The 13,869-nt window shown below is 36.5% G+C and overlaps 1 protein-coding gene across 2 annotated transcripts in view; it reads left to right on the top strand.

Annotated features, from left to right (window-relative positions):
• LOC311617529 (uncharacterized protein) overlaps positions 1-13,869 on the top strand; it is a 438,209-nt gene that overhangs the window by 119,971 nt on the left and 304,369 nt on the right. The window contains exon 1 of one of the 2 annotated variants that reach the window (XR_014794118.1): positions 710-1,143. The exons of the other annotated variant lie outside the window; for it this stretch is intronic. The gene's annotated coding sequence lies outside the window, so the exon portion shown is untranslated. Of the gene's footprint in view, positions 1-709; positions 1,144-13,869 lie in introns of those variants that run through there. 2 annotated transcript variants of the gene reach the window in all.

Here is a 13,869-nt window from a genome sequence, read left to right as displayed (position 1 = left end):
AATTCTAATTACAGTACCTATAAAAAAATCAGAGAAATTCATGGCATTAAGATAGCATGTAATTTTGAAAGGGTTTAAAACAACTATTCCTATCCCGCAATGTGGTATGATTTTCCTCAAACATAGAAAACTTTGTTGATTGCAGTTTAACTTTACAGTTAGGTCTACTAGGCCAGTCGTATTTAAGAACACTAAAACCAAATCGAAGAAGTAATGAAGAGATGTCTGGATCCCTAAGCTTTATCAGTTATTTCGTCATGTCTGTATTCTCCAGCTATAAATTTCATATCAAAGAAATGCCTCACTGTTTGGTCCTCAATCCTGTTTGAGCCAACACGGGAGAATATATCGTTTTGGACTTCCTAATAGAAAATATATAGATACATCTCTTTCAATGCATAGCTGCTCCTGCAAAAAGAAACTTGAAATGTACCTGTGCTCTCTTTCCCATCTGTAGCGTATTTTCCCATTAAAAATAGTCCTTGAGTTGCAGCGTCTGCTTGGTTTGGGTTATCTAAGCTGCAGTAACGAGCCCTGGGACCCCTGAAGGCACACCCCACACACTTACACTGCGTGACCCGAGGTCACAAGTAATGGCTGCAAGCTAATTGATTGAGAAAGGCTTGTCTGGCGGGCCTCTCAGCGTCCTCCCTGTGCATTCCTGACTCCTGCAAGAGAGAGGCACTGGCTGCTCAGCCCTGCAAGGAAGGAAAAAAGAGAGGAAGTTTCTCCTCCTGATTACACTCCGAATTCCCTTGTAGGGAGCTGACTTCTCTCCACCCACTTCTTCCCCAAGAGCTCCTTCTCCCTTGAAGGTGAACCACCAACGCTAAATCTGGGGTCCCAGAGTGACCCGCCAAAGGGACTTGAGTCTTGATTTGAACTGAAAGGACAAATGACCTCCTCCAGGCGGATGGGGAGCGCGTGGAAATGATATGAAAACTTCAGCAAAGTGCACAGCAGCTGCAGCAGGCAGAAGCCGGGACTCAGATTGACAGGCAAACAAGCCAGCTCGTGCAAGGGGCCTCTGGGTGGCAGCTCTGGGCTGTTGGGTGCTGGACAACTTCTAGGCAACCCTGCCATGGATCAGGGGCAGGAACATAGCACACTTTTTTTGCCCCACGCAACCGTTGCTGTCGCCTGGTGAGTGCAGATTTAAGATGTGATTGGAAATATGCTGTGTGTGTGTGTGTGTGTGTGTGTGTGTGTGTGTGTGTGTGTGTGTGTGTGTGTTGTAAAACCAGTAGAGGAATCTCTCCGTGCTCTGAGGGGGGATTGCAGCAAGAGCATTGCTTGTAAGTTCTCACAAGGCGATCTGCTTTTGTTTCTGCTTGATCTCACATTAAACTTGGCAGTGCGAAAGGAGGAACACAATATTTGTATTGTGTTGGTGTCCTGCTTCAAATGGTCCTTTTGTTTTTTTTTAAGCCATGCTTTCCCTGTGAGCTGAGTAAATATTGTTTTAGGCAAATCAGGTGTGGAATAGATAATGGGGGAACAGCGGTGTGACAGAAGAGATGTAAACATTTCATGTAAGTCCAACTTTGTGTCACTTCTCCTGGCTTGGTGCTTGCTGCCTTATCTCAGGGATATGTAGCACAGGGTGTGTGTGAACATAGCTTTGTGTGAGAATTCCTGTGACTTGCAGGGTCAGGGCCTGTGCGGTGTCCGACTGCCAGCAAGACTCGCTGGGGTGCCCTCTTATTTTTAACTTAAAATAGGAAAAAAAACAAGTGCATCTATACATATTAAAAAGTAAATGTGTGTTTTGATTTCTACAGTTGCCTTCTTCCATCCTCTGCGTGTTATTCCTGGCAAAGGGTCCTTTAAACGTGCTTTGAGAAGTAGCATGCAAACTTCTTTTGTTTCTTTAGGTTTTGTTTGCTCACATTTCTCTGTTGAAACTCTGCACACAGTTTATTTTCTGAATTATAATGACCTTGAAACAAGACTGGGTAATGTTCAGTGCAGATATTTCAGTGCAAATGCTTTGCAAATGACTAAGCATGCTTTTCTGGGAGGGGGGGAAAAAAGAAAAGAAAAAAAAAAACCTAAGAGTGTAAATTTGGCTTCATTCCTCATGTTAGCATAAGTAGAATCCTATTTTAAATGTGCTGTATGTTAAAAATAAAATTAGGACCTTCAGGGAGAAATATTATAGAAGATTTTCTTCTTCAAAATCTGAAAATATAGAATTATAGTTTTAATAAGTACCAGACTATGATTGCTGTCATTGACTTTGTTTAAAAAACAGTTTTCTTATGAAAGTGACTTCATTAGATGTTACCCAATGAATGAAGTGATATCTTACAGAGGAGACCTGCCTAATTATGTGTTTCACCTCCACGGAAAATATTTAAAGAGAAGCTCCCTAATGTAAATTTTGAATAATTATTTTTAAAAATAAAACTGGATACAGGAAGCTCTTTATGTTTTGAGACTTACAGCCTCCGGTTGCTAAAGCAAATGAATAAATGGAAAAATATATTGAAGTAATTGTGAAGCAATAAAACTTCACAATAAAGGGAGGAAAACTTTCAAAGAAGAATGAATGTTTTTGCTTATAAGGCAATTTTGAAGCATTACTTAGCTCTTCTTTTTCAAAGATTTATGGAAAGCTATCCACTGTTGCAAAACCTGAGTCTTGACTTTAATACAAAAACTCTGTGTAAGAAGGATAATTAATTTTGAGCTGCTCCTCTGATTTGATACAAGCTTCTTTCAATAATTGCAAAATGCGGCTGATAAATCCTTCTCTAGAGGAATTCTTTATGCTCATCACCTGTTACAGTCATTCTTTTCTTTTTTTCTCTTACAAACACATTTCCTAGTTGTTTATTAGTAGTACAGGAAAGTGGAAGCCTTTTTTAATTTTATTTTTTTTTGAGAGAGGAGAGAGAGAGAGAGAGAGAGAGAGAGAGAGAGAGAGAGAGAGAGAGAGAGAGAGAGAGTTGAAGTTTTCATTTGCATGGGCCTTTTGAGGTTTTTGGTTTTTAAAATTATATTCTCATAAAATTGCCAAGGTTTTTTAATAAGGTCTTTGATATGTATAGTCAAGAAAGGAGGTGTCAGTTGTTTGGTTTTTTGTTTCACTATGTCTCATTAAGTAAAGTTAAGGTGTGGCTGAGTGTTTATGAAAGGCTTTGTCAAGAGACCAGCCTTTTGAAAATTTCTCCCTTTAGTATCAAGATTGTAAAAAAAAAAAAAAAAAAAAAAAAAAAGTGTTTACTCCTTACCTATTCTCTGCAAACCAGACAAGAGACAAAAATTAAAGGCAACTTCATTATTTTCCTTGGTTATAGCTAACCACAACTCAAGCAGTTACTATGCTATGGGGAGGGGCTACAAAAGAATGAGGTTCCCTTTAATGGAAGGACATAAATTGTGATAAACAAAAGAAAAAAGATCAACTGTTTAATTTCCCTAACAATTAATCTTAAACTTCCGTCTTCACTCTCTTCTGTTCATAGTTGCTTATTTGTTGAGGCGAAGGCAGCTTTTAAAAACTGAAACCCATGGTTTTATGAAAGCATATGTTTTCTTATGGAAGGCTAATTTTCCTCAGAAGTTTAAATTATGTGTTAGGTTAATAAAAAAACAATGGAAATATGTTCACAAATTAATTCTAGGATTATTTCTCTTAACTCTATCTAAAATATATTGACGATTCATTGTTCTGCCTCTAGGTTATTATATTACACCAGTTTAGAGTGTGTGTGTGTGTGTGTGTGTCTGTGCGGTATGTGTGTGTGTGTATGTATGTGTGTGTTTGCATTTATGAGCTCATAACAAGGGCAATAGAGTGGTCTGGACATGTGATAGGGTTATGACACTGCAACTTACTTCCTTAATTCTCATGGCCACTAAATTTCAATATTTTTCTGTATCCCTGCAGCTGTAGACAATTGTTGCAGTGAAATTATGCCTTCTCTATTGAGGAAAAATGTCATAATGGCTGCACTCTTATTTCAATTAAATAAATAATTTTCTTTTTAAAATTGTTTCTTTATCTCTAATCTCCTTTTCTTTCTGGAACACTCTAGGAAATGTATGTGTAAGCTTCATAATATATCATATATATTTCTTAAATTGTCTTTTACACTAATTTACATATTTTTCTAATCTGCATTTTTACTGAATTTACTCAAAATTATCTCCCCATCTACTAATTTTTGTTTTTACGATTTCCGCTCTATAAGTATCTAATTGATACTTTTCCCATTGTTGCTTTTATTGTTTTATCTCTATTTTCTGGAAAATTATATTGATGTTATTTCTTATTTTGTGTATTTAGGGATGCTAACATGCTTACTTGGAAATTCTGAAATGTATCTATTATTTTTATATCATCTGGAATGACTTCATTGCCTGTTTTTAAACTTTTTCTGATAATTTTTTTTTTTTTTTTTTTTTTTTTTTTTTGGTATGACTTCACATGTCTTGGAATTTTGGTTTTCAATCCCAACGTAAGTGAAAAGGATTTAAAAAAAAAAATTATCTCATTGCCAGCCTCACCCCAGTGCTGCTCTCTACCCCAAGCTCACAATCTCTGATAACAAAGATATCATAGATCTAGTCACCAACTCAAAGAACAGTTTGCCCCAGATTCTGATGGACAGATTCTAGCTGGTGCTTCTGGCCTCCCCACTACACAGCTCTATGTACACCATGGCTCCAGGGCGATAGTCAGTTATTCAACTTCCTGTTTTCTCAGATGTCAGTCACTAACCTGACTCTGATTTGCACTCCCTGTGGGCAAGGATGGCACCTCAGTTACCTCACAGATGTAGGTAATCCTTGGCCTCTCATTCCAGAGACCAGCAATACGTTGTATTCACTTTCTGTTTCTATTCTATCAGTGGTTCTGGGAAGTGTTTACATTGTGGGCATCACTGTTACATTATCTTATTTAACACTAGATGCCCCTTGCAGGAAGATTCCTGCAATAGGGCTTCCTGCTGTGGTTGCTGCCCCACCCGCTTTCCTCCCTTCTCCCCACCCCACTTGCTTTCCCTTCCTTCTCCCCCGCTTGCTTGCTTCTCTGCAGTGCTTGGCTTCTTTCTATGTGTCTTCAGCCCTCACTCTGGCCTGGATATGCAAATTAACTGCCATCTTGTTTGGGTTAATTTGCATACTCACCCTGATTGGCTGGCGGGTGGGGCTTATGGGCATAGTGAAGGTGTGGTCAATTTGCATCTTTCTCCTTTATTAGGTAGGATTTTATCTGTTATGATTATATGTTGAAAGCAAAGGTGAGAGGCTCACAGAGCCATTTCAAGAATCACTAGATTACATTAAGGACAGTAGTTGATAATTTAGGCATTAAAAAGAAAGAAATCCTGCCAATGGAGACAACATGATGATCCTTGAGGGCATTATGCTAAGTGAAACAAGTCAGATAGAGGTAAACCTATACTGTGTGATCTCACTTACATGTGGAAATGTAAAAACCAAACTCATAGGATAGTAAACAGATTGGATAGTTGCCAGAGTCAGGGGTTGGGGGAGATGGTGGGAAGCAGCAAGAATGGGTGAAGATGGTCAAAAGGTACAAACATCCAGTTAAGGTAGGTTCTGGGAGTATAATGTAAAGTATGGTGACTATGGTTAACAACACAATAATATACTAATGTATATTTGAAAGTTATTAAGAGAGAAGATCTTAAAGATGTTCATTACAAGAAATTTATAACTATGTGAGTTGACTGATGTTAAAGTTATTGTAATTGTTTCACAATATGTACATATATCAAACAATTATGTTGCACATTTTACACGTATACAGTGTTGTATGTCAATTATATCTCAATAAAACTGGAAAAAGAACAGTATTTGGTTAGGATAGGACTCTTGATAAAAATCAATATTTAAGGAACAGATAAAAGAAGAGAAGGAGTTCAAAAGGAGATAAAGAATTGTAGCTACAAGAAATATATTTCAAAATTAAGTTCCTTGCATAATAATAAACTTTCTTATTTTTGTTGTGGGTTTTTGTGAAGGGTTGTAAGTTTACTGTCAAAATTATGAAAGTAGGAAGACAAGTTATAAAAAAAATTTACAAAATTAAAGCCTTAAGTGTCTGTTGCATTCTATCACTTAGTTTTATTTTACAGTCATTAGGAATGACTTTTTAATTCATGTAATAACTTATTTATAAGCTATGTATTTACTGTTATGAATGTTATCTTTTATACAGGGTTGGGAAAAAATAGATTTACAGTTGTTCCTATGGAAAATAATACAATAATAAATAAATAAATAAATAAATAAATAGTACAAGAATAACCTGTGTTTTGCATATTCAAAACTGTAAACCTACTTTTGTCCCACCCTCTATTCCATTCATCTGTAGATATATCATAGATCAGTCATTCCTTCTTGTCATAGTATATTTTCTTGACAACTTGATTCTCTAGTTATGCATCTAACAAGAGGTTAATATCCAAAATTTATATAAAATTTATAAAACTTAACAGGGACACAAACAAACAGACAGATTAGAAAATGGGCAAGGGCCCTGAATAGACACTTCTCCAAAAAGGACATACAGATGATATATTAAAAAAAAAGATGTTCAATGTCACTAAAAAGTAGAGAAAGGCAAATTAAAACCACAATAAGATGTCCCTTCATCAAGGATGTGAAAATGGCTATCATCAATAAATCAAAAAACAAGTGTTGGTGAGGATGTGAAGATAAGGTATCCCCTCTCCCCATCCGTGAACTGTTAATCGGAATGCAGATTGGTGTAGTCATTGTGGAAAACAATATGGAGTTCCCTCAAAAAAATGGAACTGCCCTATGACCCAGCAATCCTATTCCTGAGAATATATCTGAAGAAACCCCAAACACTAATTCGAAAGAATATATGTACCCCTCTGTGTTCATTGCAACATTATCTACAATAACCAAGAATTGGAAGCAGCCCAAGTGTCCATCAGTGGGTGAGTGGATAAAAGAGCTGTCGTACATTTACTCAATGGAGTACTACTCAGCCATAAAAAGAAGGTAATTTTACCTTTAGCAACAGCATGGGTGGACCTAGAGAGCATCATGCTAAGTGAAATAAGCCAGTCAGAGAAAGACAAGCACCATATGATTTCACTCATATGTGGAACCTACTGAGCAAAATAAACAAACAAAATAGAAGCAGACTCATAGATAGAGACTGACAGACAGCTGTCAGGTAGGGAAGGGGTCACAGGGCTGGGTAAAAAAAGGTGAAGGGGTCAAGAAAAAAACACAAATAAACAAACAAAAATACTCATAACACAGGCAATAGTCTGGTGATTACTAAAGGGGAAGGGAGATGTGGGGAAGTAAAAGGGATTATAGAGGGAAATAAATGGTGATGGAAGGAGACTTGACTGGGCAGCAAGCACACCATATAATATGCAGATTATATATCATAGAACTGTACACCTGAAACCTATACAACTTTATTAACTAACGTTACCCCAATAAATTAAATTTAAAAAAAGACAACTTTATTCTAATGGGTTTTTCTTTGCCTTTTATATCTTGGGTACTTGAACACTTTCATCTCTATCCCCACCTTTTTATCAGGAATGACATCAGATATAGGGAAACCATGGCCAGGATTTTTTAAGTTTCGAAAGTGATACCTTGGCATCATGATCTTTTCTGTTCTTTCAAGCCTTTTAGTTTTAATTTTTTAAAACTACTCATAGTTTCTGGTACTAAGATTACTCCAAAACATATCTATTTTAAACTTTTTGAGGTATTGTTTTTTACTTGTTTTCAAGCAAGGCCATTCTTTCTCATATTTATTTTTTGTGGAATTTTTATTTATTAGTCTGTCTTCTAAGAGTACAAATGTGTCTGCGGTTTTCTTCTGGCCTTTCAGTTGCATTAATTTGTTCTGTCTGGCTTCTCTTACCTTTATTTCTGGAAGGTGTGGTGGATTTCTGGATTTATATCTCATAATGTGTTACTTTGAAGTGAAATTCCTGCACAGTCTTTCATTACTCGTTTCTGGTTGCTTTAAGGTTCTCCTACACTGTTCATTGCTGACACTGTTCTCCTGTCAGCAGATATTTTTACTTCATTTTCTATAAAGTATCTGCCTCAACAAAGAAGTAAACTTTTTAAATCTCAAAGCTAAATATGGTATTCCTCAATATCAGTGTTTTCTGTGTTAAATTTTGATATATTGAGTGACAATTCGTTTTGTTATTGTTCTCGTCATCTCAATCAATATTTTGTCAGTCAGATATAAATTAATAAGAGTAAATTTAATATGTTCTTGAAAGTAATCTATAACAACACAACATAGCAAGATTTTTACAATATTCTCTTGTACTATTTCTGCACTAGAGGCAACATCCAGGAATGTGGCTGAAATTATCTAGGTTTAGAAACACTTGAATCAACATTTAGAATTCTTGTCTCCTGTGGATAGAAAAAAATGATCAATGCTTACTAAATGTTATTAACCTTTTAATCACTGTGATGCATTTACCAAATCAATTAAAATTATTCATCGGTTGATTAAAAATGAATAGTTATAAACAGAAATTTAGAAAAGCAACATTGATACTTAATTCACACAGACAAGTTGATCAATAGATAACCCTAATCTCTTTCCAGCCACTCTGGCAGGTGCTTTAGGATCCACAGAGAAGCATCTGACATAATTCCTGCTCACCAGTAGTTGAGTAGCATTAGAGAGAATTAGCTAGCACACAAAAAAAATATTTTTAGAAACAGGCAGAATGTTAAGACTTTTTCACAGGATAAGCCATTATAAAAGGGATATTATAGAAGTGCCAACACAGGTGAAAACATTCTGAATGCATTGGTACTATACATTATTTAAGACCAAAACATCTGTTTGACCTGGAGTGTTGAGAATGATCGGGCATATGTTTAGGAATTAAAAAGTCTAGCCAAATGAATTCACTGGTAACCAGAAGGTCTGGGGGCCAATTCCCTATAGATGTAACAAATTCTAGGAGAGTAATTATGTCCAAATGGAGAACTTGTTAGACCCAATCTGCCGCATGGGGATGGGTTCAGCACTGGAGAAAAGATGAGATGGCCATTTGTAGGATCATTCCAACAAATCCTTCCAAAAGAAGACCAGTTTGGCATTATTTATTTTTCCCCACTGCAATAACTGGCTGACCATTCAGCAGCTACATGCAAATTAGGCTACATTTACTAATAAAAGAGATAAAAATTTCAGCATCTTAACAGTTCTAACATAGTCCAGGAGTTTAGAACTTAGAGCAGTGTGCCCTAGGAAGCTTTCTGCTCATTGATTTTTTTCATTCTTGTTATTCAACAACAATAACATCCACAGTTTCACATTGTAAGTTTACACATGAAAGGATTCTATGGTCCTGACCAAGAAGTGGAATAATCAATCCCACCCACATTCTGCTCTTTAGAACTCAGCCATCGGACCAGAACTTGCTTGGGTAACTCCAGTGCATGTCATCTATCTGTGTCCCCAAGAAGAAGAGTCACAACCACTAAATCAGATAACACACTTCTGTCGTACATACAAAGCTCTGAGTCAGGCACTGGGTGAGCACATACATAACCAAGACACACTTTGTCCTTCAAAAGTTTTAGGTAGAACTATATGTATGTAAATGTTAATGCAATACCAGATGAAGTATCCCTATAACAGAGGGATAGAGAATCTCTTGCGAAGGAAGGACATCCCAGAAGAGGCAATATTTGAGCAGAGCTTGAAACACAGAGGGGGGCACCACCAGGTAGAGATGGAAGTGACTGCATGAAAAGTGACATGACAACAAGTAGTTATTAAATGGTTATGAGAGTCTATGATAGTTTCAGAGATAAAGATGTCTGAGGGAGATTTTGAAGCTACCGCATTACAGACTTTTAGTACCCTGTTTATAGTTCAAGAGCCATTTCAAAATCCGTGGCTTATGCGTAAGAAAGTAGTGTTCAGAACACATTAGAGTTAAAGAACTAAAGGATAGAAGTCTTGGGAAGCTACTTGAACTAAGGGAGTGGGAATAGAACTGAGAGAACAGTTAGGCAAACCATTTGAAAGAATAGATTTGAAAATATTTTGAGATTATGTACAGTGGTGATGAATCCAGAGATTATGTATTTCGCTAATAGATGTTCTCAAATGTTAATCCTTGGGAATTATTTGATGAGTTCCAAAGAGCACTTACAATTGATTTTATTAGCTAAGTGACTATTAAAATCTTCCCAGGCAAGAACTTTTTTTGGAGTTCAAGCAATGACGTCTCTAGAAGCCTTGAACTTCAGAGAAGCACAAGAGATATCTTCTATTGTAGCCACACATTACCATGTTTCAAAAAAATAATCTGAACAAGAAATAACACGGGATAGAATGCCTCCCCCTTTCTAAACTCTAGGCAAATATATTCCTTTTATCTTCAACTGCCTTCCCTTGACCAAAACATTCACTCAAAATTCTCTTCTAGACATTATCAGGATACAGATATTCGTTGTAAATTTTGCAGAAAGTTAAGTACATTTTAGAGAGTTTGAATGCTTTAGGGGTCTTTTTAATTCTAGACTTCAGTGACGGAAAGAGTAAGCCTGGGGTGCTTCTGAAATGCACATTAAGTCTTTTCTGCACATTAAGAATATTCATTAGTTAACATGATCTCTGGGAATGAGGGTTTAGAGAACCACTTTCCCCATTTTTTATGATGCAAGGGAAGTATTTAAATGTTTAAGGACTAAAATAGCCTCTTGAACTCCCATTAGATCTGCTAGTAGCAATTTACCAGATACAAAACTACAAATAGTATTAATGTAGAATCTTTGAGGCCTGGTTTCCAGGCATTCTGCCCTGAGAATATTTTTCATCAGCTACTGAAAATGTTACTCCACTAAGAAGATAGCCTAATCCTTATTAAGGTCAAAACAAAAGATCCCCATCAATTCCTGCAGAGAAGAGGTAACAAAATCTAGGTAACAACCATAGTGTTACCTTCAGATCAATAATTTATTTAAAAGGACTCCAACTTTCAGAGAAATCTTACTTTCATTAACATATATATGCTATGTTTAAGTAAGTTGTGACTACCAATTGAAAATAAAGTACAATAGCATAATTCAAATAGAAGTGCATTAATTATAATCATCAACTATTATGGTTTTCAAATGAATTTTAGTTAACAATGGGTTGTATTTATGTGCTTTGAAATAATTTGGTCTAAGGTGTAGCTTTCCTTTTAATAATGCATACATTTTCAAATATTAAAGGCAGAAGGACAGGACATCCTAAAAGTACTCAGGGTTAGTTACATTCATTGGTTCCCTTTCTTTGATGATGTTTAGAAAATGAGAACTTTTGAAAGTAAGTGGGGCCTGGTGGTGTTGCTCAGTGGTTGAGAGTGGACCTATGAACCAGGAGGTCAATCAAAGCAGGTTCAATTCTGAATCAGGGCACATGCCTGGGTTTTGGGCTCAATCCAACCAATTGATGTCTGTCTGTCTGTATCTCTCTCTCTCTCTCTCTCTCTCTCTCTCTCTCTCTCTCTCTCTCATCAGTAAAAAAAAAATAGTTTAAAAGTAAGTGGGAAAAGGATTGATCAGGTATCAGGTGAGCTTAGGCTACTCTCTTATTTGCCACAAAACTTACCTGAGCTTTTAGTTTTATCCAGGATAACCACCACATAGAGTTATTAACAATGGGTTGTATTTATGTGCTTTGAAATAATTTGGTCTAAGGTGTAGCTTAACTCTATCCACCACATAGAGTTATTCTGAGGAACAATTATTACATGTTCAGCATTCAGAGAGAGAGAGAGGTATAAATATCCCTGCCATCTTTCCATTATTGTCAAACTATGATGGCTTAGCTGACTTTGCTCCATGGCCTATGTTGTGTCTTTCTGATCACTCACAGTTCTGTAAAGTAGTCTTGTTTCCAAGTCTACCATTTTCTATTTTCACCACCTGAGAGAATAATGCATTTCTGCATTTCAATAAAGTGTACTGGAACAGTGATGAAGATAAAGAAAGAAATTTTATGCTATAATTGTCTGCTACCACAGGCTTTCATTTTCTGTCTCTCTCTTTACATTGCAATTCTTATTGTATTATACCACCGTACTAAAATTACCCATTGATCCCCCCCCCCCCAAATATCTCAGTGTTTGATTTTGGCATTTCTTCAAAGTTATTTCATGTTCTAAAATCTATGATTGGAATATTAAGCTAAAAATGTGTAGTTATCAGATTTTTTTTGGTAAGGTTTATTTACTGAGTTCAAATAAAACCATAGCTAAGAATGTTATTGATTTAAAAAAAATAAAATAAAGATGAACTCCTACTGACTTTTTAATAATATGTGATTGAAGGGAAAATTGCTGTTAGTTGACTATTTAAAATTTCTTATAACCATTTCTCCTTCTTTGTAGAGTGATACTAGAGAAGGACTAAGTATTTAGGATACATAAATTATTTAAATAAAAATACATAAAAGAAAAATGGGAAGTAAAAACAACCTCTGAAGCTAAGTTTGGGTGAAATACATTTGGTAGTATTGGAGATTTGATTTGTAAAATAGAACAAATTTCATATAGGCATTATTGGAACAGGCTAAACAGTTATGATTAATATGAAATTTTATCAAATATCTTGAAAATTGTGAAGGACTTGGTGGGTCATCAGTGCAAATATTGATTAGGATGAATGAGAATGTTTGTGAGTGTGTCCTTGATTCATCTGGTTTGTTTTCCTATCCTTTTGCAACTTCTTTGAATTAAAGGATGTGTCCTCTGATTCTTTTATAAATGTAAGATTTTCATTCACCTTCCCTTATAATTTTCCCAAAGAGGGATCATTAAAGTTTCCTGACATGTATAAAAAAGTTTAAACAATTTAGCTATTTATGTATCACAAGAGGCCCAGTGCACGAATTCATGCCCATGAAGGGTCCCTTAACCTGGCCAGCGATCAAGGCCTATAGCTGGGGACAGATGCTGGGAGGTTGGCCAGCCAGCCCCAGTCACCCCTCATGAGCAGGGGTAGGTAGAGAAGCCCTGAGGGGTGATCAGGACTGGCAGCTGCCACTGGCACCCACTGACAGCACTGAGTAATCGGGGCTGGTGCTGGGTGCCACAGCAGGTGTGAGTGGCTACTTCAGTGTCGGCAGTGGGTGTGAGCGGGGCTGTCACCTGCAGCGGGTACAAGTGCCTGGTGGGACCATGGTATGCAGGGGCAAATAATTTTCAGTAACCACCACAGGCTTGCCCCAATGACAGCAACTGGTGCCCTGCCTTGGTGTGGTATTCTCACTCACTGCTCCACCATCCCACTGTGGCTGATGCCTGCCATGTTCTGCCCTCTGCTTCCTGCTTCCAATACCCACCATGTTCTGCTTTCACCCCCTTGTGGTCAGCACATCTCATAGCAACTGGTTGTATGGTTGTTTGGTTGTTCTCCAGTTAGGTCTATTAGTATTTGTATAGTAAGTTCTGTAATACCCATAAGCTTCCTAGTTCTATTAACACTGAGAACATATTTGGAAAATACATGTTAGTTAAATTAAATTGAAAAAATATAAATAAATTTTAAATTATGTTAGAGAAAGGACATGTTTTATTTAGTGAAACACATTTAGTGATAGTACAAAGCCTTAGATCTGATGACTCAAAACATATCTCTAACTCAATAGAAATGTTGAAGAACTTGGCATGTTAGAAATGATGGGATGATAACTTAGTTTTGATTACAGCAAGACTGAGCTGAGCAGCTGTTGGAGATTGCATAATGATATGTGAGTTTCTCTTCAGGCCTGTAACATATTTCCACTAATATATTGTAGATTAAGAATGTCTGGATGAACTATAATTATCCCTGTGGCTTTTGCATAACATAATT

The sequence above is a fragment of the Pipistrellus hanaki genome (assembly GCF_964339955.1).
Source record: "Pipistrellus hanaki genome assembly, chromosome: 2".
Taxonomy (NCBI): domain Eukaryota; kingdom Metazoa; phylum Chordata; class Mammalia; order Chiroptera; family Vespertilionidae; genus Pipistrellus; species Pipistrellus hanaki.
The sequence above is the reverse complement of the archived record's forward strand: the minus strand, read 5'-3'. Positions and strand labels throughout refer to the sequence as shown.